Consider the following 27985-nt stretch of genomic DNA (forward strand, 5'->3'; position numbering starts at 1 on the left):
AGGGAAAGGCTTTAAGACGAGGGGCACACACAGGACACATGTTTTCTACCATACAGCATGAAGGATTTAGTAAGCATATCATTCTACACACCTTGCCCTCATGTCATCAAATTTAATCGATGAAGTCTGTTTGTATGCAATGTGTTTTTAGTTAAAGGATTGAGGTCATTAGCCCATCATATTCGTTTGTCCAGGTCACACGTTTCTATAACCTCATTACAAACCTGGGCCGGGAGGATAGCTCAGGGGCAATACGGTTGTCCAGGAAGCAAGACAATGCACAGCAACACAGGCTTGAATCCTGATCCTGATCCTGCATTTGGAGACTGGTCTCTGTAATTAGCACATAAAGATTAATTGACCCTCCCTGCTACTGAAACAGCATAGAAAACAAAAAGGCATTCACCTCCAGGTAATTGTTGAGGTCATCATTGAATCCAAAGAAGACTAGGGAGAAGTGAACTAACACTACCAGATCAATTCTATAAAACAACGCCACGTATGCTGACATACATCTTTCAAGGAATACTTGTGTGGTCTGGTTAAACTGCACTCAGGTGGGCCAGTCTCTCTGAAGTTTATGGAGACCCAGAGACGTTGCTAGGGGTGGGTGGTTGAGGGGGTTATAGCCCCAGGTCTTTTGGTTGTAGCCCCAGCTAGCCCAGTGTCCCGACATCTGCATAGCCCCAGATCTTTTCCAAACCTAGCAACACCCATGTGGAGAACCAGAGTGAATATTAAACTGTTAGAATGATATAGCGTTACCATAATAATGCCCCCCAATACATCACAGATGGTCTTCTCAGTAAGTGAAAGCAACATCTTTGGGACTACCAACTTCGGTTGGGATGAAAAATGTATACACATATGTTCTCTGTACAGTGCTTAGGCGTATGCCCTGCATAAATAACAAATCATTATCTGTCACAACGCTCCCTGGTTCAGTCGGCTCCACACCGCTTTCCCAAGTGTCCCGTAAGCCCTCCTGCTCACCTGCAGTCCCCTCTTCTGCTTGGAGTCCAAATCTCCGAATCCTCAAGGTCTCTTCCCTGGTATGCAGATGGGGTCTGCCTCGAGAGGAAGCCACCCTGCCCCTCTAACTCGGGGCCTAGGGGGGCCCCCGAACCGGGGCAGACCGATGAAGGGGAAAAAGCCAACAGGCACAAAAAACCCCTTCCTTGTTGGGTATGGTGACAGGATACCGACAGGATACCAGGTCGGAAAGATTTGGAATAGACCGAATGAACAAACCTCCACAGGGGGAGTGGGAGGGGGAGGCGAGAAGTAAATGGAGAGGAAAAGAAAGGAAAAAGGTGAGAGCCTAAAGTAGCGAAAACAGGAGGACTGAAATGGGAGAGGGAAGACTGAGAGGAACGAGAGAAGCCGGGAAGGCAAGGCGGAACGGCCAAAATCACTGGAGAAGGAAGAGAATGGCAGGGCACTGAAGAAAGGACTGGAGCGTACCAACCCGGAAGCCTAACGCGAATAGGTTGCAACGCGCGGGCTTCCGGGTTGGCGCTCGTAATAAAGGACGCCGCTGGTCAGACGGCGGAAAGCTAGACCGCTGCTGGAGAACGCACAGCGGCGTAACGGCTTACTCAATGGCCGCTCCAGCGCCAGCGTCTCCACCACTGCCAGCGACCGCCGTGCGTGACATTATCATCTTGCTCTAAAATATTGCCACTGCAATGGAAAAGTGACTTTTCCATGGAAGGATGTTTGATGTATTTTAAAATAATTCAGGTAAAATATACTATTGTGCTTGTCATTATTATATTCCCTTGTTGGCCAGACCCGCACTCTGTCGGGACCTGTCTTCCCAATATTGACCTGGAGCAGGGATGGGTCAGGGTGACCAGGTCTATATACTGTACAATTGGTCTAAGGGTCACCTAGACCATAACTTTCACTAACACGTTTTATGATGCTTTACAGATTGAGTTGTGTTGCACACAGGTGAAATGTCCTATTTTACACAATTTGTTTTGTGTGCACTGTATTTAGTTGGAGCATCACTTGGCTTCAGTCCGTTTTCTATGACTACATTTTATGTAATAATGTAGACATTGTTTGAGGTTAGAAATGTTTCGTAGAGCTATGATGTTTCGGGCCACTGTATGTGAGAAACTGAAGACATAAATGAAGTCCTACAACAGCATTAGAGAAAAACAAATGCAACTAGTTTAAATTAAAAAAACTATGAAAACAGGAGGGGCTACCACAATCCACTCCTGAATATTAAAAATTTAAAATTGTTTGGATAAAAGCTGAAGTGTACATGCTTTTTGGTTCTACTGAGTTACAAACAAACAGCCACTTCCTGTCCTGTTTGAAAATAGATGCACACCCGCTGCAGAAGAAACTAACATATTAGGACATCCCCTCTCCGTTAAAACATTTCTGGAGACTAACACAGGAAAGAGAATCTTACGAAAACAGTGCCAGAGACACCCCATCTATCCTGGCTACTCAGATAAAATATCTTGATGTATGTCTCATATGTACAGGCTTTGTTACAAGCAGCTGTTACAAAGTAAAAAAATAATGGATTAATAGCTGAAAATCTGGCATTTCTTCTCCTGTGGCTAAATCCCATCACAGGGCCACGCTGTATCACTGCACCATACAGCAGATAATATAATTGAAAATTAAATGTCTATCTATAGAAGTGATACAACATGGCCCTGGTTCAGACAGGATGTACCCTCAGCAGGAAAATGTGAGGCTTCTACTAATCAATCAATTCTTGTTACTTTGTGACCTGGCCTGCTGAATGGCATCGATTCATTTTAATATTGCAGCCCAGAGGAGTCAGTTTAAGCGCTTACTCAGAGGCTAATTTACATATTTAGATACCTCATTAAGAGTTGGACGGAATTACCATTACGGCTGTGGTATCGGGCAGAATTACTGCCACCTTACAAGGTGAACGGAGCACGCACACACCATTGGCGGGAACAGTAATTCTGTTTGGTGGAATTACAACCGGAAATGAACTTCAGACGGTATTTACTGTTACTGATGCCGAACTCAGCGCTATACCGCAGGCGGAATTGCTGCCAACCAGAAACAGCATCATCGCAGAAACAGAAAGCCTGGCGGCGACCATCTTTTAAAAACCCATCCACCCTGAATCTCCCATTTCCTGGTGCCATCCGCAAAGACAACAGTAGTGTGGAACATGTCTCAGGAAAAGGGGAAAGTGAGGGTGGCATGGATGAGGCTCCGAAAGCAGAAATTCAGTGGTGGGGAACTGCAGGTGCTGACGGATGAGGTGGTCGCTCATGAGGATGAGCTGTATGGCTCGAGACAGTGGAGGACCTCTGGCCTAAGGAAGGTTGCCATCTGAGCCAGCATCCGGGACAAGGTTGTGGCAGCGGGCATTGTTCCACGGGACAGCGAGGACTGCCACAAAAGTAGGGACGACCTCAAGGCCAGGGTCTGCAGCCTCATTGCCATCCACAGGTGTGAGACTTCCACCACAGGAGGGGGCACCGTTGAGCCCCTCGTCTTGACCCCATGAGAGGAAAAGGCCAGCAGCATCCTCCACATGGAAGGGATAGAGGGCATTGGCAGCAGTGAAGCAGGAGCAAGTAGCCAGGGAGATACTGGTGAGTCATTAGGTTCCCTCTCCCATGTGAATGCATAGGGCAAAGGCATGTGTCCCCTAACATAGTTGGCCCCAATAGTCAGGGGAATGGGCAAGCACATGGCAGTCTGTACAAAGGCATTGTGACTACAAGCATGTGCAGGGAAAGGTGAGATAATGTTGAAATACACATGCACCATTTGAAGCCATGTAAACATGAGAAGCACCTATGTGTGCTGTGAAAGTCCAATTTGCAAAGTGAACCCCATGCACCACCACATCATCAGCAAGCCATATTGGCAGGCCAACAGGCAATGAGTCCATGCATGTGCTAAGCACACCCTCAACAAACACTTCTCCCCTTTGCATGAGCTGTACTCATTGGCCTACAAATGACCCTGCGCATCAGACAAAATGTAGATGAGCATTCAACATGTTGCATGAGTGTCTCGCTAGCCCACATACATTCATGATAACTAACAGCATGTCATTATTCACTCAACAGGTTCACAGTCGACTCAGGCTAATGAGGTGAGGCCCTCCACTTCCCGAAGACCTCCACTAGTGGCAGCGCACCAACCTTCATCCCTGTACAGGCCTGGCATGGGAAAAACGGGAGGAAGAGCCAAAGGGATGCACAAGAGTTGCAGCACAATAGTGCCATGTTAGCCATGCCAAGTGGTGAGGCAGCCACGGTCCCCACAAGTGTGCACAGGGTGCCCCTCCATCAGCAATGCACATAGCACAGATGGCACAGCACCTGACGTTTGCATTCCACATGCAGCTACAGGTGCAGTACCCTCAGCAGCTGTGACCACCACACCACAGCCAGCCCCTATGTTGATGTGTGAGGACAACATCCAGCCAGTTTCACACATGGCACACCTGCACCCATCCATCTACCCCCTTAAACTCCCTCGTCACCTGATCCAGACAGCCATTCTCATCACCCAGGTGAGCTAGATACAGTGAGTGATGGCAGTGATACATCTGATGGAGATGACACTGGCTTCAGGTCCCCCTGCCTCAGCCCTGGCCCTCTTCATAGTCCACAGCCTGCGCGTCAGCATTCACGTAAAGCAATGTGGCAGAGGCTCGATGCAAGAGAGTGGTGCCAGGTCACCATAGAAAACCTGGCAGCGCTGCACGTGTAGCATCTGCAGGCAATACGGGAAAGTGTGTAGGGCTCCTCACGAAGAATAGCGAGGTCATTGAACCGCCAGTGCTGGCAGTTGTCCGTGGCAACTGCTGCAATCACAGTTGTGGGCCAGAGAATGAGGGAGCACACAAAGGGCATGTCATATTTTGCTGAATCTATGCACACCAGCATGCTCCTCACTCTTCAACACATCCGAGGCGAGGGTTCTGAACCTTCCACCTCCATTACCCCCACGGTGGGGTCATTGCCTGCGAGCCCACAAAGCCACTCCCTCCGCAAAGTGGCCCGCACAATGCCCAAGCAGACTGGTAATTAGTATTTATATGGCAATATTTCACTGGGCATAAGCGAGGTGGGTGGGAAGGGGTATTGGGGATGATGGGGGAGGTTGATTGGAAGGGGTGTTGGGAATGGGCTAGGTGGGTGGGAAGGGATGTCGGGGATAGATGCTCACCAATGTTCTAAATAAAATACAAATTCACTTGAAGAAATGCAGTGACAATGCTTTTTGTGTGAAAGTGTTCTATTCCACACAAAGGTTTGATGCATGAGATAAGTAATGTGTCTAGAAGAAATGTTCAATAGGTGCTTGCTGAACCGGACATCTGTCCCTGGCATCCTCAAGCTCAGTGTGTGGCAGCACTGCATATGCAGACAGTGCAGCATTGTCTGCTGGGGAGGCATACCCACATGAGGGGGTTAAGGGACATTTCGCCTGAGGCAGAAGTTATGAAGAATGGCACAGGCAATACATAATGTGTGCCCAAACTTCTCTGGCCTGTACATTAGGGCCCCTCCGGTATGTTTATTGCACCGGAAAGGTCTTTTCAGCAGGGCAACGACCCACCCAATGCAAAGCCTGGTCCTGAGGTGTGCCTCATGGTGACATCAGTCATTGGAGCATGGGGTAACCAGAGTCACCTGCAAGGGCATGGGACACATATATCAGTCACAGTGCATTGAGGATGTGTGGCATGTTACATGTCTTGTTGATGGACACTCTCTTGATGTAGCCATGGTGCATTTGTACAACATGGTGTTCATTCGAGTAATTAAATAAAGTGTGATGTACTATCGGAGTGCATGTGCATTGTGACTTAGAGAAACACGCGCACACAGCTAACATACCAGTTGTACCAAACATGGATTGTGATAGGATTTCAAATGTACATGTTGACTGTGATGTGCCTGTGCTGTGCTCTCCAGTAGTGACATGCTGGGTAATTGCCTGTTCTTGCGCATGGTTGTGGTTTCAGCATTCCGGCCGCAATGGATTCACATACATGGTTTGCAGTGTACATGCCATCACTGCCTGTCAGCATTGCATTATCGTTGTGCAGTGGTGAACTTTTGGATTGGCTGTGCAGGTATGTGTGGCCTATGCATTGTGGTTCCTGTAGTCCTCTGTGTATGAGTAACTTGTTGGGGCAATATGGATCACTGTCATACTACTGCATTATCCTACTGGGCCTAGTCCTGCGGGTTGGTCGATGTCATGTGCGGTGTAACAGTTCAGGTCCTGCATGTATGGGCCTTGACAGGGCATGCATAGATCAGTAGATGTAATAGAATTTTGCATAGAATTGTATTGTGTGATGGTGCTTGTACTCACCCAGCATCCATGTCCGTTGCCCTTTGTGACTTTCCATGTACTTAGGCAAGCTGCTATTACACAGTACCATGGCATAGTGGGTGCATCCAGGAAAGTCCAGTATTGCAATTATGTTTGGCATATTGGCTGCTGTGTAGAAACATGCCTGTGTGGCATTTATTTGTGCCGTGGTGGTGGGAAGGGAGATGTGCCAGGATGCATGACACAGAAATGCCTCCAGCACATGCCCGAGCAAAACTGAATAAGTGGGCTGGTACATGCCATGCAGCATGCCCACAGTGTGCTGGAAGGTAGCACTGGCAAGAAAATGTAACACCAACACAAGCTTCAGCAGCGGGGGTAAGGTAGTTCCGATATTGATCCTGATCTGGATGTTGTTGTGGATCATGGACAGTACCTCTGCTATCGTCTCCCTGTTAAGCTGATACAGGGTAATAAGCTTGGCATCAATCAATAGCCAGGGTGAGGGCCTGACACAGGGAATGGGTGCTCGCCTTGCATGACGCCTCCACCTCCTCTTCTCTGTGCAATGTGCTCTGTGCTGCTGTACCTGCCTCTACAGCTTAATGTGGAGTAGGAGGTGTTGCATGTCCATGTTCGCGGCTGCTAGTGGTAGCATGGTGTTGGAAAGTGTGTATGGATCAGGTGTGGGTCATATGTACTCTTTCTGAGAGGATTGGGCGCACCTATGCATTGATTTCCATCACCTATATACATTTGCCTCCACCTTTTAGGTAGAGGTAGCTGCACTGTGTTTTTGACGGAATTACCGCCCATTTCTTTCTGTATTTCAGCAGTATTTCAACTTGCAAAGTGACAGAAATACTATTTTGCATCTTGGCAGTTATTAGTGCCCATTTCCATGAACCCCTGATTCCGCAGTGTGGTAAAAGTGCCAGTAATTCTGTTACCGCCCCTTTTACCACATACTGCCCACCTTGTATTGAGGACCATAGTGTATTGCCATTCACCAAGGTGCCAATAATGATTACTTCAATGTTTTAAAAGAAATATGATTCATGATACAGCTCCTTTAATAGTCCATCACTTAGCATATTCTCCTTCTCACATTATATTTGGGCACATCTCTCTTACCCAATCATGCTCACATACCGAACTCAGCCTGTACCAATCCTTGGCAGGCATTTCCTGAACCAGAATAAACAGTGTTCGTTGATGATATTTTATTTGGACCTGTGCTTCAGACTTCTAAGGGACATGACCTCTAAAAGAAACAACCTGCATCCTTCGAGACCATTCGCCCAGTGAGAGCAGCCCTCCCACTCCCACTTTAATCGCGCACTTGTCTGAGTGAACATTTACGTTTGCATTTTTAATAAGCGGGGGCGGGGAGGAGATTCTCACTAAAATGAGCCGCTCATTGATATGCGCCCTGGTGCAAAGATGCACCTGCACCATCGTGCATCTCACTGCCCTGCACGTCTTGACAAACAAAACACATAAAAGGCCCTGTAAACAAGAGCATGCAAATTGTTGCACAAAAGATTTACAAATATGCGGGCATTTAATGGCACATCAAGATGAGCATCTTTCTGGCGTATTTTTCAGATGCACATTTGTATGTGCAAGGTATCACTTTGTGCCAAAAACATGTGCATCCCAGCAGATGCTGCAGCGATGAGTGCATCTATCTTTAAAAAACAAAGGGAAAAGCATTTGTCACAATGTATTTAATGGTCATTCTCCTTTTGTGTTATATGCATACTAAGGTAGACAATAAGACAATAGTTCATATTGTTAACTACAGGCAGTAGAGTCTGCTTTGCAATGTGGATCAATTCCCATGGTGGTAGGGGTACAGCATGTAAATGCCTCATGTGGTAGTTTTGCCTTGTCATTTAGAAATGTCTTAGAGCAATGTACATGGCTGTGCTGATATAGCGTAGGATTATGCATTCAATTCACATCGTTGTGTAAAAACTGTCAGTGTCATTGCTAGACAACCATATGGAAAGTGATCTACTTCCTATAGCCCCCTCATTGTTCTGACCGTAAATATTGCAAGATGTTGATCCTCTGAAATGAGGTTAGAATGTGCATTGGCATCATATATTGCCACAACACCTCTGAGGATGCTTGCAATTCATGTTAACTCACTGGTCAGTGGCTTGATCAAACGGCAACCACCTAGCGATGTGCTATCCTTCCTCAAACTGTTGCGCTATCGCATGGTTCTGATCTATCCATAATAGTTATCATTCACATTCTTACTGTGTTTTGTGCATCACACATGATCTGTACATGACAGAAGTACCAGTGTCTCCTGACTGTGTGCAAGTGTTCTATGGCATCAAGGATATGAGGGCCCCGTGGATGCACTGAGTAGCACTGCACACGCACACAACGTAGCTGTGTCATAAAATGCCTGCCACTATTCCCGCCTTGGCACATGTACAATGGGGCATGCTGTGAGAAACCAGAGGGTGTCTCACCCGCTAGTCCCCAGGAATCTCTCTCTCAGGTGGCCAGGGCACGGCCATCGCCATTGGCTCTAGACCCTGGGAGTAGACCAGTGCGGGAGGATCTCCTGGGTGAGGGGTCTTCGGGGATTGTGGGTGAGGCAGCCGATGGTGAGATGCAGTATTCCCCTCTAGTTTGTTTATCCAACCCATCCAATTTTTTTTAGGATTCACCAAGGTCCCAACTCCCCCACCCACCTTTTTAGACAAACACTGGGTCGAGGAAGAGGGAGAGGTGACTGAGAGTAACATTATTAACTTTCACACATCGTACTGGACATGTCCCACTAATCGGGTCAGGCACTTGACTCTAAGTACATACACCTGATACCAATTAGCTCTCCTCACATGAATAAAAGGCAGAACCCAAAGACACACTCTGAGCAAGGGGGAACACTAGTACGAGCAGAACTTCCGGGATGAAGGCACACCTACTGGAGCCAAGCGATGGAACAAGGGGCGAGAGCAGCGGGTCGAAAACCCCAAGAGTTCTCTACCGGAGGTCGTTGCCTCCGGCAGGCTACGGAAAACACGTGGAGAAGGCCAGATCCCACAAGTGAAAACTGCATTGTGTTTCAAGGATGGCAACGACCCTCATGGTTGAATTGCAGAGTTGGGGAGGCGAGGACAAGCCAGTGGTACTAATCTTGACTCGTGAATTGGATATTGCAAAATCAAGAAAGAGATGCACACAGCGATGAGTTGGCAAGTGACCTGAGAGACCGGTGTGTGTTAAAGTTTGAAGTAGCACCATTATATCGCAAGTGAAGGCTGCATGCATGTGGATGAGACATTAGGAAAGGCAGACCTATAAAGGCAGCTGCAAAATCAGCGATACTAAGTAACAGAGTGGTCCAGCAAAAGGAAGTAGCCCACTCCAAAGTCTCTGTGAAAGGTACATTGTTTGATGCAATAAAATGAATGAACAACAAAAGTGAAATAAAGATGTTTTTTTAAAGCTTTTAGTCGAAGTGGTCCAGCAGTGGTCTGTAAAGAAAGCCATGCACATTCAAAAGTCTTGGACATCCGAAAGTGGTCCAAGCCCGACAGAGGGAGACTGAAGTATAATAAGCTTGGGGAAGGGAGCCCCCTTGCAAGTTTGTATTGAACTTTGTCGTGAGGGGTCTGAGCCCAACAGAGAGGGAACTACGTGAACTGTATGGTGAAAGGTCTGAGCCCGACAGAGGGGGACCTTTGTGAACCTTTTGGTTGAAACATTATTTTGGAAGTCAGGAAAAGAGACTTTAACTTGGCGGGCCTCGATGCACATTTTTGAATGGTTTATTTTGTTGGAAACTGAGCCAAAGTGTGTCATCCTGCCTACAGGGACCGCCTTACTCTGTGAGGTCTAATGTGGGGAGGAGAGCTGGTTCAACCACATTTATTCATTTCAACACTGATTTTTCCTTTTGCATACTGTTGCCTAGGGATCTAGGCCCAAATGAAGGACGCACACACGGAGAGATAAGAGGAACTTCTTTATTCTTTCACAACCAAACTGGAACTGGCACTCGCAGCGCACGTGCCCCATAACCCCCTTGCCCAGTCAAACTCCGCCTTTCCAACGGAGGGGGCTCACGAGCGTTAACCCCTTGAGTCCCGGGTAACACTACCCCCGGACAATATGTCCAAACATCAACTTGACACGCTGTGTCTCAACAAATAACTCAACACTCTTCAACAAGTCTCATCGGCTTCTTTATGAGCCGTCTCGGCCTCTCACCTCGAGTCCCCAGATCAGGCTCCTCTTCAATCACTTCACTCTGGGCCATGTCCCGGGGGTCCCCTTCCGGGGGAAACCACTCATCATCCCTCGGCATCCGTGGTTCCGGTGAAAGTGCCCTTTGGGTTCCTTCCGTGGGCTCTCTCCTTGTATATGGCCTGAACTGCTGACAGTTTCTGGTGATGGTCCTGTTCTCATCTTCCGCCGTCACCATCGTGCCTTTCATGGCAACAATCCTCATGGGGCTTGGAGCAAACCGCGGGTCTGTCTTCCTGCTTGCCGGCTGCTGTACCAGGACTTCGTCTCCCACCTGGAGCTCCGGCAGCACCGCTCCTCTTCGTGCATCGGTGCGACGCCTCGCAACCTCTTTTGCCACCGCATCTCTCTGGAGCAGATCTTGGTCGGCCGGCTCAGCCTGCACCGTACTCCTCGGGATGCGAGTTCGCACCACATATCTGAACATGAGCTCTGCAGGCGTCTTATTTGTGACCTCGTGAGGAGTGTTCCTGTAGTCTCTTAACAAGCGGCATAGCGCTTGGTGTGTATCAACGGCGTCCAGCCGTGCCCTCTGAATGGTCTTCTTAATCGATCCCATAAATCGCTCCGCCATTCCATTAGCCTGGGGGTGACGTGGTGTGATCTTCATGTGCCTGAACCCCAGGTGCTCTGCCAATGTCCCAAATTCGTGTCCACAGAACGGTGGTCCGTTGTCGGATTTGACCCACTTGGGGATCCCCCACTCACTAAAGACCTCTTCTATCGTTGCCGCAACTTGAGAGAACGCTGTGGAACTGACTCTCTTGGCAATCGGGAATCTTGAGTGTTCATCCACGAAGAGCAGAATGTAGTCGCCCGCTTCAGTGGGCCCGTAAAAATCCATGGCTACTCGTTCCCATGGGTGCTCAGGTATTTGAGTGTGTTGGAGCGGGGGCGGACGTTCTGCAGGGGCTGTGCACTGACAGGCGTGGCAGTTCTTCACCCACTCGTCCACAGCTGCGTCCAGGAAGGGGAACCACACATGGCATCTGAGCTGCTTCTTTGTGTTCTCCGCTCCCCTGTGACCTTCGTGCGCTATGCTGACCACCTCGCTCCTGAGTGTGGCAGGGATGACGATCCTGCACCCTCTGAGCAGAATGTTATCGTCCTTTACCGCCAGTTCACCATGGACCCTGGCTAGCCGTTCGATTTCTTGCTTGTTCACGCCCGGGTGAGCTAGGGTGGCTCTCTGGTGATCTTTCCACTTGTTGGCCGTCGTGAGGCTGATCGCCAGGGCTGTCGTGGGATCGGCTGCCGATGCGGCCGCTACCCTTTCAAGTGATAGTGCCGGGGGCAGCGCCTGAGCCGCCACATATTGCACATACGCAACGTCACCCTTCCGTGCCAGCGGGGCCCCTACTGGGTGTCGGGAGAGGTAGTCAGCGGGGTTAAGGTCGCCCCCCGGGCGGTGTACGATATCGTAATCATATTCCTGGAGGCGGATGCCCCACCTCTCGATCCTCGGTGGCATCTTGGTATGCGGGTTCCCAAACAATGAGAGGAGTGCCTGATGATCGGTGATCAGCGTAAACTTCTTTCCGATTATAAAGTTATGAAAATGCTCACACGCCCAGACGGCTGCCAAGCTCTCCTTCTCGGCTTGGGAGTAGGCTAGTTCAGGTGTTGATAGCGCTCGGCTCGCGTATGCAATCACGTGTCTGGGGTTAACATCCGCGCCACTGGTTTGGGCCAGAATGGCGCCGAGGCCTACGGGGCTGGCGTCGACTACCACCTCGGTGTGCCACTGTGGGTTAAAATATGCGAGGCGATGAGCCTCGGCGAGGGCTTGCTTGATGTCCGCGAAAGCCTGTTGGCAGGCCTGTGTCCATTCAAACGGCGACTCCTTCTGTAGCAATTTCCTCAGCGGGTCTGTGATGGAGGCATAGTGGGGGATGTACCTCGCACAGTATCCTGCCATGCCAAGGAACGAGCGGACGTCCGCCACTTGTCGGGGCTCGGCGAGGTTGGTGATCGTCTCGACCTTCTCAGGGTCAGGCAGCATGCCGTCCTTGGAGAAGATATGTCCAAAGAACTTGAGTTTTGTTCTGCTGAACCGGCATTTTGATATGTTGAGCGTGAGGCCGGCACTCTGAAGGGCTTCGCATGTGTCGTGTAGAGCCCTGTCATGGGATTCCTTGGACGATCCAAAGACGAGAATGTCGTCGCTGTAATTGAGAGCCCCCTTGATAGGTCGGATGATCTGGCGTATAGTTTCCTGGAAGATCTCAGCGGCAGATGAGATTCCAAAGTTCAGCCTCCGGTATCTAAAGAGCCCATCGTGTGTCGCAAACGTGGTTATGGGCCGGGAATCAGGGTGGAGCTCCAGCTGATGGTATCCCTGATTTAAGTCCAGTTTGGAGAACATTTGGGCACTGTTCAGCAGCACAATCATGTCCTCAATACATGGTCCCGGGTGTCGCTCCCGTTGAATCGCCGTGTTGGCCACCCGCATGTCCACACACAAGCGGATCTTACCCCCTTCCTTGGGTACCACCACAAGGGGGGACACCCACGGCGTCGGCCCCGTCGCCGGTTCAATAATGTCGTCGCGGAGCAGTTGCTGGAGCGCCTCCGAAACTGTCTCCTGAAGGTGGAATCCGACCCTTCTGGGATGTTGCGGCACTGGACGCACGTTGGGGTCAATGTGGAGCCGGATGGGGGGTCCCTGTAGTTTTCCTAGCCCCACGCAGAGCTTGGGGAAGGCCTCCGCGATGTCTTCTTGTGAGACGAGCGATTGAGTTTGATGATAGGCAATCGCATCTACCGTGTTCCCCTGGCCAGGTTTGGCCGCTGCGGCAGTGATCACGTCTCCCGCATTCACGTGAATTTCGATCAGTCCGAGGTGCGACGCCGTGTAGTAGCTAAGGAGGCATCGGCTCTTGGCGAGGGACCGTATCACGTGAATGGTCGCATCGACTTGCCGCCCGTTCAGGAGAAGGCACTGGGTGAATTGACCCACCGTTTGGAGCGGGGTGGCGGCACCCCACTGGAAGATTCTGGAGCGAGACGGACTGAGCTGTGGCGGGCATGGTATCCTGGCGTAGTCTTGTTCACCCATGATGTTCACTGTGGCCCCAGAGTCGATCATAAATTGAAATTGGCAATTCGCCATCTTGAGCGGGATCTGCGGGGCCTCCCTGGCCTCTTTGTTGTCGAGGATGAGGTTCACGAACTCATCCTGGTCGTAGTGGTCCTGCGGCGCGTAGTAGGCCGCCGCCTGGTCGTCTTGGCAGAGGGTTTCCGGCCTGTATTCTGCAGGCGGGTTGTCGTATTCGTCTGTGAAATGTCTGGGCTGTTCGGCCTGGTCATACGGAGGGGCATATCCTGCCGCTAGGTATTCGTCCATCGCACGAACGTAACGCCTCTGGCCGAGGCCCTGTTGATATGGTCTCGGCTGGCTGTATTGCAGGGGTTGCGGGCGGAACGGCATTCTGGGGGCCGCCTGGGGCCGCATCGGTGGAAATGGTACGCCCTCCCTGCAAACGGAGTGAAAGTGTCCTTCTCTCCCGCAGTTGGTACATCGCTGGGACAGGGCTGGGCAAGACCCTGAGTGGGGGAAGGACATCCCGCAGCGGTAGCACTGTCTTTGCAGACGCGGGGTTGACATCGACGGGGCAATCGGTGGTCTATATGGCTGAGGGCCCCTGTCGCCTTGACGGGGGGGCAGTATGGCGGCCACGAATTCCCCTGAGTCCACTTTCGCGTTGTTGGAATGGCCCATGGCTGAGGCCTGCGCATCCACCCTCTCGTGGATGCGGGCGAGTTCACTGACCTCGGGCATGGTGAGCGGTTTCTTGAGGAGCTGTTTCTTGAGTGCGGGGGAGAGGCATCCCTCGATCACCCTCAGCCGGATAGCTTCCTCTAACGAGAACGCATCAAATTGGCAGTTCGCCCCTTTCACCCGTAGACGTGTGATGAATTCGTCGACGGTCTCTTGCGGGAGTTGGGTGCATTGATTGAACAGGTATCTTTCATAGTCCCGATTGACTTCGATGATAAGCAGTTTGTCCAAAGCGAGTCATTTCTCATTTTTACACTTTTTGTACAAGACATAGGGCAAGCATTAGGTTTTGTTAATATAGGCCATTTTGATTTGACGGACTTCAATAGGACTGTGTTATTTATTATTTGATGGTCGAGGCAACTCCCATCTTAATTACAGGGCAAATTAGGAGTTTCTCCAACCCCAACAATTTCAATAAAGGTTTTTTACAAATTGTACCCATTGTGTCAGAGTAAAACTTGTAATACCATGCCTCCCCTACAATGCCTATTTATACCTAGGGTGATGTAAGGATCACATTAAAGACCTTACGTAGTCTATGACTGAGCTTTATGATATCACCACTGTGACGCCATAAGTCCTCTGGAAGCAGCCTTTGGCAAAGAAATGCAAGGCTGACAGTACCTTTACTACCTTTATTAGTGGTGGTGTGGCATGGGCCTGTTTCGTGGGTGTGATAAGGACACCCTCCCACTGACTCACCATCTCTAGTATATATGGGGTGGGAGGTAGGACCTCTGGGTGACCTTTTCATCATTCAGCTGAAATAAGGTGGTCCTCCTCCTATATATCATTCACCTCCTCATCAGTAGTGCAGCAGGCTGATGCCTACTGGATTGGCCATTTTGAGAATGGTTGCCTGTCTCTCTGTTGGTTTTGATTGGGGTATACTGTGTTCTTTGGTTGGATAAATCAGTTGCACTATTTTCTGGGCCACTTGCTCCACATTGTGAAAGTGCAAATGTTGAAGGGAATTTTTAAGAGCAAATCCGTGACCAGATTTTGTGAATCGGGATTTTGGAGCATCTTTGCACATTTTCCATGGTCACTCCCCCTTTGCATGCTTAATGTGATCGACATGTTCATGTTTTCCATCCACTTTGTGCATCTTTTGCACACATTGTGTGATCCTTTTATAAAGTAACACATCTCTGAGATGCACACTTCTTTGAATGAGGCCCATCTTTTTCTGTCATTTGTTGTCCATCTCAGATTTGCACACATTTTTATTTTTGAGAATCTGGTGTCTTTCTCCAAATGCTGACACAATGTACTGTGAGGTCCATTCGCAGATTTTGCTTGGCAAAAGCATATGCTAGACGCTGCTTGTTAAAGAAATGTATGCTTCAAGCTTCTTGACTTTCCTGTTCTTGGAATTGCTGTCCACTTGTATTTATCCAAGTCATCTTATAAACTCTTCAGTGGTTAATGGAGTTTGTTTAAGCAGTTAATAAGGGATACTTGTATTCAATAAAATGTTAACTGCTTTGTTTTTCATTGTGCCGTGGACGTAGAGAATTACAGCCTCCCTTTGTGGAACCGTAAAACATTTGCTTTGTCGTTTTCATTGTAATTGAACATATTCTTGTTACTGGAGTTGTAAAATGCAGCATATATACTCTCAGTATTATTTATGCATTTATTCATGCATTTGTAGACCACTCGAATCACAGAGGCATCAAGGAGTTATGAGGCTAATGCTGACGTGGCCATAATACAAGCATTGGCAATGCCAGCCGTTCTGGCTTTTGTGTAGGCATGGGATAGGCATGTGTAGGCATGGGATAAGCATTTGCCAGGCGCTGCCATAGTGACCATTAATAATAGTAGCAGCTAAATGCTGTGAGTGCCAGGGCATATAATAGCAGGGCCTGGCAAATTGCTATTTAATACCTGTACACAAGCCAAAACGGTTGGCTTTGCCAATGCTTGTATTAACAAGACTTCAGTGAATGACACAAATACTGAAAGCACACTTGGTTAATCCATTAATATTACACCACTAGAGCATTTCCAGCTCCAATCATTTCCCATCTTCCTCCTAGCTGTACTCCAATGCAATGCATTAGTACTACAGGTGGCGCTGCCATCTAATAGGCAAAACTAAAACTAGACTGCCTGTGATGTATGGCATAACCTCCCACTATTCAGATGCCCCAGATTGGCCCATAAACTGGGTATGTTTCTGGATGGCAGGAATATCGGGCCCATTAGCAGGTTTTGCAGGTGGGGGCTGCTTCCTTTTGTGGTATGCCACTGTCTCCATCCCATACTATTCAGAGCACTTCACTACAAGTCCAAACTCTTACCACCATGTATGTCAGGTCCCTCTTGCTCCCAAATCCATGATACTCAATGCAGGACTCTCTCATCCCTGAACCTACGATATTCAGTAAATATCTCTCTCTGCCCCTTACCCTCAATACTTAATACATTGAACATACATATTGAACTTTGAGGCAGGTGTTGCGTGCACTGCTGACATCATTCCACGCACCCACTGCCTGAAAGTTAAATATATGTTTTTGTTTCCCATGTAAATCTCAGTACATTGTTCATTCCTCTATTGTGTTGAGTAAATGCCTCTAACATCCAAAACAAAACAACTCTCTTGCTCCACGATATTCAAACAATTTCTAAGTTGTCCCTACCACATGGTATTTAATGTCCCTTTTGGTCTCTCTTGTGCTATTCTGTATGTCTTCCCCTTCCTTTGCAGGGATAGATTGTGTGTGTGTGTCTTGCCCCCTCCCATGATATTTAACACCTGCCTCTCTTGCCATGTCTCTCTTATCCAAGCATTGTATTATTGAGTCAGGGTCAGACGAGGAAAACATATAGTCTTAGGTATCATAAATAAGAGACCTACTTTTTTGGGAACCTTTTATAGCAAATGGTGCACTATAAGGTTCGCTGAGACAGAAGAAAAAAATTACCTCTCAGCTATGTTCTTTCTGGTAGATGTTCCTCCCACCTATTTCTCAGCTATGATATCCCTATCTCTGGGCAGCTGTTCTCTGGAAAATTTCCCACGGATAGGCAGGTTAGCGCGGCTCCGCGTCAGCTCCATCCGACACTTCTACGCGCCCCACGAGGGACATGACGTTGGGGACAGGATATATAGCAGCACTGTGTCATGTGACCTTAGTTCCACCATTTTTGCCCTAGCACTCTGAAGCTGAGGGACCGTAGAACCAATGGTGTACTAGCTTCCCACAAAGAGGTGCAGTTAGGGAGTTCGATAAGGAATCCATGGGAGGAAAATCCATCAGAAAGCACATTACCAAGAGGTAATTAATTTGTTCTTCTAATGGATTATTTTCTCCCACGGATTCCTCATCTATGATAGACTCCAAAAGCAGTAGGTACACCTAGAGGAGGGAGGAAGCAAGAACACCACTTAAACCAGAAAACTCTGGAGGACTGCCCTACTAAAACGGGGTATCCTGGCCTTCACTGAAATCCAAGCAGTAATGCTTAGCAAATGTGTGCAAGGACACCCATGTTGCCGCCTGGCAAATATCCAGGACTGGAACTCCCCTCTGTAGGGCATAGGTGGCAGTCACTCCCCTGGTAGAATGAGCTCTAAGACCTGCAGGTACATCCTTATCAGCAAGAATGTAGCATTCTGAGATACAGAGAATGATCCACCTGGACAGGATTTGTTTGGTCACAGCCCTGCCAGCATGAGCACCTGTGTAACCAATGAAAAGCTGGTCATATTTCCTAGCCTCTCTAATACGAGAGACGTAGAACATAAGGGTCCCTGCTGGGTCCAGTCAATGTAATCATTCCTCCACCTTGGAGCGGTGAGGTGGAGGAAAAAATACAGGAAGATGGATCATCTGAGAGAGAGATGGAAATCGAGACCATCTTCGGCAGAAAGGAGGGTCTCACCCTCATGGGCGTAATTTTAGGGGGGACAGGGGTGTTTATCCCCCCCAACTTTCACGGCACACGAATTTGTCCCCATTCATTTGAATGGGGCATTTCTTTTTTCAGATGACATGTCCCCCCCAACATTTTCAGCAACGTTACTCCACTGCTCACCCTCAACATCACCTTCTCTTTGAAATAAAAACAAATAGGGAGGTAAAAGAGACAATGCCTGGAGCTCACTCACCCATCTCACGGATGTGATGGCAACCAGTAAAATCACCTTAAGGGTGAGCAATCTAATAGAGCAGGAATGAAGGCGTTCAAATGGAGCACCCATAAGAAACGTTACAACTACATTCAAATCCCATGCCAGAACCACAAACTGGCGGGAGGAAATTAGTTGCACAAACCCCACAAAAACTGCATAACAGTGGGGATTGTGAAAAATAAGCCCAGTTCTGGGAACCTGCTGAATACCTAAAGAGCAGTGAGGTAACCCAGTTCCAATCTGCAGACACGCCTCGGCCAAAGATAGCAGAAAATCCAACGCAGGATATAGAGGACAGGATAAAGGATCCAGGTCCCTCTTCCGGCACCATATCGAAAATGCCACCTGCAGGTATAAACTGATTTTGTTCCAGCCCTCCAAGCTGAAAGGAGCACATTGAGGACGTCATCCCACAAGCCCTATTCCTTGTATCTCACCTCTCAGTATACAAGCATGACTGTTCAGGCTGTTGACGTTCGGGTGGAGGACACCTCTCTCTGAATGGGCAAGCACGTTGACTCTTCTTGGAAGGCGCCAGGGAGGGCAAATGGACATGTCCAGCAACTCTGGATAACATGTTCTGTGTGCCCATTCTGGGGCAAGGAGGATAATCATGGTTCCGAACAAGCGCAATCTCCTAAGAACCAGCGGAATGACAGGGATTGGTGGGAACATATAAAGGAGGTTGAAAGTCTACTCTACTGTGTACCCAGAGCTCCCTGACAAGGAAATTCCCTGGAGAATAACAACTCATACTTCCTGTTGATACTGGAAGTAAAGAGGTCCACTTGAGTAGTTCCCCCAAAAGGAGAAGAGCTCCTCAAGGACATTCCAGCCAGATGAGCTGCCATCTGAGAGACACCATTCTCCAGAGCCCAGAACCACAGTTGCATTGCTTCTCTGCACAAAGTCAAGGAACCCACCCCACACCACCTCGCTTGTTGAGGTAATGCATGGCCACAGTGTTGTCTGTCAGGATCAACACAGTCTTTCATTTCACAAAGGGGAGAAAAGAGACTAGGGCCAACCTGATCACCCTCAGCTCCAGCAAGCTGATGTGTTCCAGAGACTCTGTGGGAGACCACAGCCCACTCACCATAAGGTCTGACAGGTGAGTGCCCAAAAACAATCAGAGATGCATCCATGACCAATGTCACCTGGGGCTAAGATTGGCAAAACAACACGCCGTTCAGCAAGTTGTCTCACATGACCCACCATGCAGGATCCTGAGCCACCTGATCCAAGACCAGGGGGGTTCAACATTTTGCCTTGAAACTGCGACCACTGGCAACGGAGAAGCCTCTGAAGTGATATCATGCACAGCCTCACCTCTGCGACCACTAGAATGCAGGAGGCTATGCGGTCCATAAGGCACAGGACGTCCCAGGACGGGACTTGTCCTTGGGATTGGAAGACATTGACCATTTGAAAGATGTTCACCACTCGATCCTTCGAGTGGGAAGGCCCTGACCAGGTGAGTGTCCAAGACTGTACCGATAAATCGGAAGGACTGGCATTGCCAAACCTGAGACTTTTTGAAGTCCAAGGAAAAGCCCTGGCTGTGCAATAGAGTGCATGTGAGGATATGGTACTCTGACAATAGATCTGAGGAGCAGGGAAAGACATGAATGCCCTCCCTCCTGAGGCGAGCTGCCACCACTGCTAGCAGCTTGGTGAAAACCCTTGGAGACGAAGAAAGCCCGAACGGCAGGACTTTGAACTGGTAATGGTGTTGACCAACACGAACCCCAGCTACATCCTGTGCTTTCGATAAATCGGCACGTGGAAGTAGGCATCCTGAAGGTCGAGGGAAACCAACAAGTCCTGTTGATCGAGGGTTTGTAGAATCTGGGCTAGAGTAACCCTCTTGAGCTTGTCCTTGCATAAGAACAAGTTCAGCAGCCGCAGATCCAAGATAAGGGAACACACGCCCCTGTCCTCCTTTTTCCAGCACCAGAAAGTAGGTGGGGTACCACCCCTTCCGACGTTCTGAGTGTGGAACTAGCTATTGCACACTTTTTGACAGAAGTTTACAGGCCTCCTGCAGTAGAATGGATTCCAGAGACAAAGAGGTGACCGCAAGGTCATGGTCTGGGGGAGCTCCATTCTGAATGAACTGTAAGCCCCAAGCGTCGGACGTGGTCTTCGGCTGTTCTGGGCTGAACAAAGGAAGCCTCCCCACACTGGTAACGAATGGCCAAGCCCGTCACTTAGGTTTGGCCCACTTGGGGCACAGTGGGGACAGCACCCCTGCAATGCTTCTGGGCTGGCCATCCCTTCCTCTTCCCAGGGTAGACTGACCACTGTCCCTCGGGGCAAAGGCGGGAAAGGGACAAAAACATCTGCCTTGAGGCGATGGCTGTGCAGAGGGCTGTTGTACTGCGAGCCCCAAAGACTTAACAGTCACCATGGACGACTGGACCTTCTGGAAGGCTTTGTCAGCCTTAGCTTCAAAAAGGTCATGGCCATTGAACGGCATACCCAACAGCCGGTGGTCTGGACTCGGCCATGAGTGGCGTCTGACCACTATGTAAGTGGCAATGGCCTTTTCCACACAATCCGCTGTGTCCAGCCCTGACTGCAGCATCTGATGTGGCGCCTCCTTGCCATCAGAGATCAAGGACAGGAAGCCATCCTTCATGTCTCCCTCCGGGACATAGTCAGTCGCATTGGCAACCGCCGTCCAAATGCCAAAGGAGAACTTTGCCATGGCACAAGAGGCATTCACAGCCTGCAGTGCAAACTGCTTGAAACAACCACTTACTTGCCCTATACGTCTAACCTCTTACAGGATGGATTAGAAACCTGAAACAGGGATAGACTGTGTCCTATTGTGCTGGGGAGATAGGAGTATTGTGTGCCAGCTGTGTGGTGTGTAGTATGTGGTTAACCCTGATACCACTACATATACTAGTCAAAGGTGAAGAAACCACTTGCGCTACGCGATTGGCCAGTAAAGTTCACAAAAATTGTCCAGATTTAAAGTGTACCAAAGTATTCAACTGCTTGGTATTCCAGTTTATTGTCTGGTATTTAAGTTAGCAGAAACAGCCAACACGTGTTTCGACTAAAAAGTATTTTTCAGGGCAAATGGGTATCTCTCTGTGTTACCCAAATAGGTTTTTTCTATAGGTTATCAATAAGTAGATTGTAGCATTCCTTTTAAGTAAGTATTAAATGATATGGATAATGCTAAAGCCAGCCGTCCCCCTTGTTGGAGTCTCACAAAGATTTGCTGAGGTGCCCTGTATGGAGTAACTTCACGGATGCTCTGGGTATTCTTATAGGACGGGAAGGAAGAATTCTTCAGACTAGCATTGTGGCCTGAACCACCAAGCTCCCAAGAGAAGTAAGGGAGGAAAGAAAGGCTTGATTAGATGGAACGTGACGGTGTTTCCTCACCAGATCCCTGTTCACTGCCAGAACAGAGGCAGGTTTCTCCTACACCTCCAAAACGGGAGTCTCGACTGCCACATTGCAGGACAGGAGCGTATCTTTTTTGGGGGCATCGTCCATAATATCGCAAAGTTTGTACTGAACGTTGGACCTGGAAGAGCAGATAGCCCCAGAGTACTGGTCACCTTAGCCATCAAGTGCTGGAAAGTGGTGTGGGTCTTTTCTGGGTAAAAGCTGGCAAAACTTCCATCTCCGGCACGGTGTCAAGGCCACTAGCCCCCTGCAGGTCATCTGCCAGGCCCAGCACCTCCTGACCTTCACCATAAAATTCTTAAGGGAAATCCCTCATCTCCCTAGAACCAACAGGTTCAAGCTCAAAAGGGACCCGGTCGCCCTCCTCATCATAGATGTCATACATCCTTGACATGAAGGTGTCCTTAGGGAGTGGAATGCATTCCCACGGAGCTGTGGTGACTGTGGTGCCGTTCGGCACCGAAAATGTCAAAGACGATGCCGGTGCCAGCTCTGAGGCACCGGCATAGTCTCCCAAATGTGGGGCCTGTTGGTGCTGAGAGACCTCTGTTTCTGTCTGAGCCAGGCCTGAGGCCCAAGCCCTTAGAAATACGTGAGTGGTCCCCAGAGGGTACCCTGCTGGTCACAGTAGATGCAGTGGGACCTTGTGGCGCCGTAGCCAGGGCTGACCGTGCCTTTGCCTGCACCACAGGCCATGAGGTCGCAGCCACTGTTGCCATGGCAAAGATGTGCAACATATTCAGGCGTAGTCCCACCATTCCTCCGGCGTGGAGGACTGGATAGGAAAAGGTAACTGAGCCGGACACTCAGGAGACTCCCTGGAGTGGTGGCTCTTCTTCGAAGAAGAAGATAAATGTGGGTGCAAGGGCTCACTTGGGGAGCATCTTTCTGTGTTGGGTGACCTCAGCCAAGCCCATAGGGCCTCACCCTTCACCTTGTGGGCAAACATTAAGATCTTTGCCACCCTCTCGCAGAGGTCCTTCCGGTGCCTGGACTGGCATGACCCGTAATCCTGGGTGTCATGCTCCTCGCCCAAGTAATATAAAGAAATCTGGTGGAGATCCAAGACCGATATTTTCCAGCAGCAGTCTGCACAAAGCTTAAAGCCCAAGACCTTGCATGGAGTAGGCATGGTGTATTTTGAAAAAGAAAGTAATCTCGACAAGCGTATGCCAATCATTGACAAAGTGCACAGGAAAAAGGAACAGAGGTCATGGGGCGTTATATATGCTGACCCCAATGTCATGTCTGGCGCTGGGCACGTAGAGGCATTGTACAGTGTGACGAATCAACTTCTGGGGCACCAGTGGTCCAGGGATGAATATCAGTTTCTAAACCATCAATCAACCCCACACCTCTAGTATACCAGAAAGGATCCGAACAGATTGGAATACAAGTGAATTATAAGACCTGCTTGTCCAATTTTTGTTAATGTGGACGGAACAGCAGGCTTATCTCTGCAAGGTCGTTGGATCATTGGTTAGTTGCAACACACCGAAAATACTATTATTACCCAATAGTAAAAGGGACTGTCCAGTCAAGGTTGTATAAAAATATTGACTTTATTATTACTACAACAGACAGTTCTAGCACACTACAAAATACAACCCACCCTGTAAAGGAACACAGAGGACAGACAGTTTCACGAAGGAAAGGGAAGCACTCTGGATACTGACAGGAGGGTAGTTGGTAAAGTAATGTCTTATTGTTCAAGGTAATTTGGTTTCAGCACCAAGGGGGGCAAAGGCCGTAACTGTCTCTACGGGCCTTTGGAGAAGGACCAGGGGGGCAGAACCACAATACCTGGTGCTGAAGAGGTTCTTGGTGCTCGACAGCATCGAGGCGCTTATAGGGCGCTTTACAGCCCTTGAGACAGAGTAAGTGCGAGGACACAGCTCTGGGTACCAGGCAGCAGGCAGTTCGGCAAGCGAAGTGGGACGTCTGGAGGCTGGCTGGCGCGGCGGCTCAGAGCTAAGAATTGCTATCTCTGTGCTGGTAGGCAGATCTGGAATGCTGGTCGAGGTGTCTCGGATGGCTCTGGTGACTGCGGCATGACAACAGTCAGCGGTGCAGCCGAATGCGGTTCGAGGACTCGACTGTCTCAAAAATGTCCTTAAAAGATGGACGCTGAATGATGCTTGTGTCGCACTCCTATTCGTTTTTTTCGCAGGGCTCATGTCCTTTCAAGGCGGAAGGCCCAAAGCACAGGAGAGTGATTGCAGGCAACGGCCTTGTACTTTGTCTAGAGACTCTCCGGCACTTCCCACCTAGGAAGTTTGCTGGCAGAACCTAGCAGGGCATGCTGTGTGCTGGCTGGGTACTGGTTCTGGAGCTGCTGGACCGGGTCAGCTGAGTCAGGTATCTCCCTCTGCTCCCTGGGAGATATTTAGGGGAGGGATAGTGCTTGCCTCTTGGAGCTCCAGGCCTTCCTTCACTGGCGGAAGATGTAAGGTAGACTGTACCTTCAGCTCGGCTCCGAATGAGTCCTTCTTCTTACTCTTTTCAAAGTCTTCAGATGATCTGGTAAGTGGGGGGTTCAGCCTTATTTTAAGGCCAAATGGGCCCCAGTGATTGGTGCAGGCTAAGACTACCTTAATGAACCAATCATGGGTCCCCACCAACAATCCTCTGCTATGCATGAGGTCTGGACCAGAGTGCTCTGTAACAGGACAGACAAAGGGGTGACAACATATACCTAAGTCCCACCCACCTCCCTGTCTGCTGTAGATCAAAGTGTCTCACTGGTTAACTGAGCCCTCTTGACTCTTGATTAAAAATCAGAGTTCCCTTGAAGTTTGTGCTGGGAGCAGACTTCCTGTCTCCCACAAACCACATAATTCTCCCCTCTGAAAGGGGTCAGCTCTACAGGGGTTTGCCTATGGTAAATAGTGGACACATAGATGCATTTCACTGCCTTTCATACAGAGGGGTGGGAACTAGATTCAAGTTGACACATTGCATACCAAAGGGATGTCAGTCCTGCCTTCCTGTTGTCTGTTCGGCAACCAAGCTCACTCAGCAGGCTTGTCTCAATTATCTCATTAGTATGCACTGCCACCAGCGAGAGGACAAAAGGAATGCAGATCCATGGAGCCTTTGATATTTAAATTAGGCTGCCCATGCTGGAGGAGGGTGTGCCTTCACCCTCCTTGAGATGCTCTGATGTACACATTCCAGCTGAATATGACAGGGGAAGACGGTGCCTGTAGGCTGTGTCTTCCCGGAGTATATGTCACTATGCGTTTTGTGCAGCAAGCAGATGAAATGTGCGTGGAATGGCCTCGCACATTTCTCGGAGGTTGGACTCCCATTGTTTATTTTCGTTATTAAAAAATCAAAAGCCAAGGCGAGCGCACTCTCCCCGTGTGGAAGGTGGAATTCCTCACCTACCCCCCAGCCTCAACATGTGAACCACCACCCTACTGAGGGGCTGGTTCGTCATCAAGGTGAAGGTACTGGCTGAGGCAATCTACATTTCCATGCTGGGAGCCTGGCGGGTGCTGGGTTTCCATACCTAATCCCTGTAGGGATATGGCCCTCCGCAAAGGCTTAGGATACTCCCCTTGCATGCCCATTGACCATCGCAAAGGCCTGTGGTCCATATGGATCGTAAAGTGAGACCCAAAGATGTAGGGTTTCAGCTTCTTTACAGCCCACACGACCGCATATGCCTCTTTTAGCCCAGTTACTTTCCCTTCTTGTCAACTGCATGCTAATGTAGGCGACAGGTTGCTCTACTCCTTCAGAGTTCAGCTGTGCTAGCACTGCTCCAATCCCAAAATCATAGGAGTCTGTCTGGATAATGAATTCCTGACCATAGTCTGTCACTTTAAGAACTGGAGCCCTGCACAATCCATCCTTTAAATTCTTAAAAGGAGGTTTGACAGGCGTAGGTCCAAGTTACCATCTTTGGCATCTTTATGGACGTTATATCATTCAGGGGCATGGCAATGGTCCCATACCCTCTGATAAACGACTGGTAGTACCCGGTGAGACCTAAAAAGGCTCTCACCTGCGTCTGTGTGGTGGGGATGTCCCAATCATTCATAGCCTGTACCTTTGCTTTGAGAGGTTGTTTCTTACCTCCACCGACCAGGTGACCTAGGTAAGTCTCAGTACCCTGTGCCGTCTGGCACTTCATGGCCTTGAAAGTCAGGCCTGCATTCTGCAGCACTTGAAGCACTTGTTTCAGGTGGGATACATGACCCCCCCATGTGTGGCTGAACACAGCAATATGGTCTAGATAGGCGACGCTGAAGTTTTCCAGTCCAGACAAAACCTGGTTAACCATGCTTGGAAAATTGGCAGGGGCATTCTTCAATCCGAAGGGCATCACAGTGAACTGATAATGTCCTTCCGGGGTTGAGAATGCCAACCTCTCTTTCCCTCCATTTGTCAAGTCGACCTGCCAATACCCCCTGGGAGTATGCATGTACTTGGCAGCGCCAAACTTGTCAATTAGCTCATCTGCCCGAGGAATGGGGTGAGCCCCCTGTAGTACACACTAAAGCGAACTTCAGTTTTCCCACTACTGTTCTTTCTAGGGATCAGTACCAGTGGGCTAGCCCAGGGGCTGTGGGATGGCTCTATCACTCCTAGGGACAACATCTTGGAAATGTCCTACTTGATGGTGTCCCTGACCTTATCGGACATCTGGTGAATCCTACTCTTCACCGGCTTACTGTCGCCAGTGTCCACTTAATGGGTGCACCAATCTGCGTGAGCAGGAGTCAGCGAAAACAGACCAGCAAACTGTCCCAGTAAACCGTGAGTCTTTCACTTGCTGTTCTGACAGGTCCATTGCAAGGTTGACACCTTCAACTGACCCATCTATTGCTTCAGTGTGCAGGAGGTCTGGGAGGGCATCAGTCTCCTCCTCAGTCTCTCCATCAGTCACTAACGCCATGACCAAGTCATCCCGGCTATAATGGGGGTTTTAGCCGGTTGACGTGAAAGACCCTGCACATCTGTTTAGGTCCTTTCACGTAAATGAGATAATTCACCTCACTGACTTTTTCCAGCACACAGTACGGCCCAGTCCACTTGTGCTGAAGGGCACTGGGTTCACAACCACCGGGCCTTTGATGCTCCTCGGAGGGACAGCCTCAGGGTATCTTGTGGTGTGGTCCACCACCACCAAGATATATCTGTTCCATGAGCTGGTTTGAGGATCCATAGAGCCTTTGATATTTAAAATAGGCTGCCCATGCTGGAGGAAGGTGTGATTTCCCCCTCCTTGAGATGCTTTGATGTACCGGTGGCTGTCACATTCCAGCTGAATATGACAGGGGAAGACAGCGCCTGTAGGCTGTGTCTTCCCTGAGTAAACGTGACTATGCATTTTGTGCGTGAAGCAGATGAAATGTGCACATATTTCTCAGAGGTTGGTCCCCCATCATTCATTTTCATTATTAAAAATTCAAAAAAGCCCAGGCGAGCGCACTCTCCCTATGCGGATGGTCGAATTCCGCATATAGGGACCCCACGCAGATCTGCGCTGCTCCCCCTGGTGGCAGAAAAGTTTCCAGAGAGCAGCTCCGCTGAGATATCATAGATGAGGAATCCGTGGGAAGACAGAATTCATTTCAACCATTAGTTACATCAGCCAGCTGCACGGTGCACTAAATCATTAAATTGGCCCACAGCGCCCCGAAAGCATGCCCATACTCGCGTGTCGGGTCTGCCATTCGAGCGTTGCCCTATTGTCCTACGGGCCAGTCCGGGCCTACATTCACGGTCTATCTGGCCTCCTCTTTTAATTCTCTGTGAGGCTTTCTTGCCTCTCTTTCAGATAGTCGCATGTCTATTGCACCACTGATATTCGCCATGTCTCTCTTGCCCATTCACATGAAATGTTGTGCACGTCTCACTTGCCTCTCCTCGTGAACGTTGACGTCTCTCCTGCCCCCTGTATCAACCTCCAATGTCTCTTCTGTCACTACCCGCGATAGTCCCTGTCTCTTTTGCCCCATCTCTCAATACAGCGCACTCTCTTGTTTGTTCCCAACGTCTGCATGTCTCTCCAA

General features: G+C 49.3%; 1 protein-coding gene across 4 annotated transcripts in view; it reads right to left on the reverse strand.

The window, feature by feature from the left end:
* WDFY4 (WDFY family member 4) overlaps positions 1–27985 on the reverse strand; it is a 1820746-nt gene that overhangs the window by 409586 nt on the left and 1383175 nt on the right. The gene's annotated exons all lie outside the window — the stretch shown is intronic.

The sequence above is a fragment of the Ambystoma mexicanum genome, chromosome 8 (assembly GCF_040938575.1).
Source record: "Ambystoma mexicanum isolate Mex_15411 chromosome 8, UKY_AmexF1_1, whole genome shotgun sequence".
Classification (NCBI taxonomy): Eukaryota; Metazoa; Chordata; class Amphibia; order Caudata; family Ambystomatidae; genus Ambystoma; species Ambystoma mexicanum.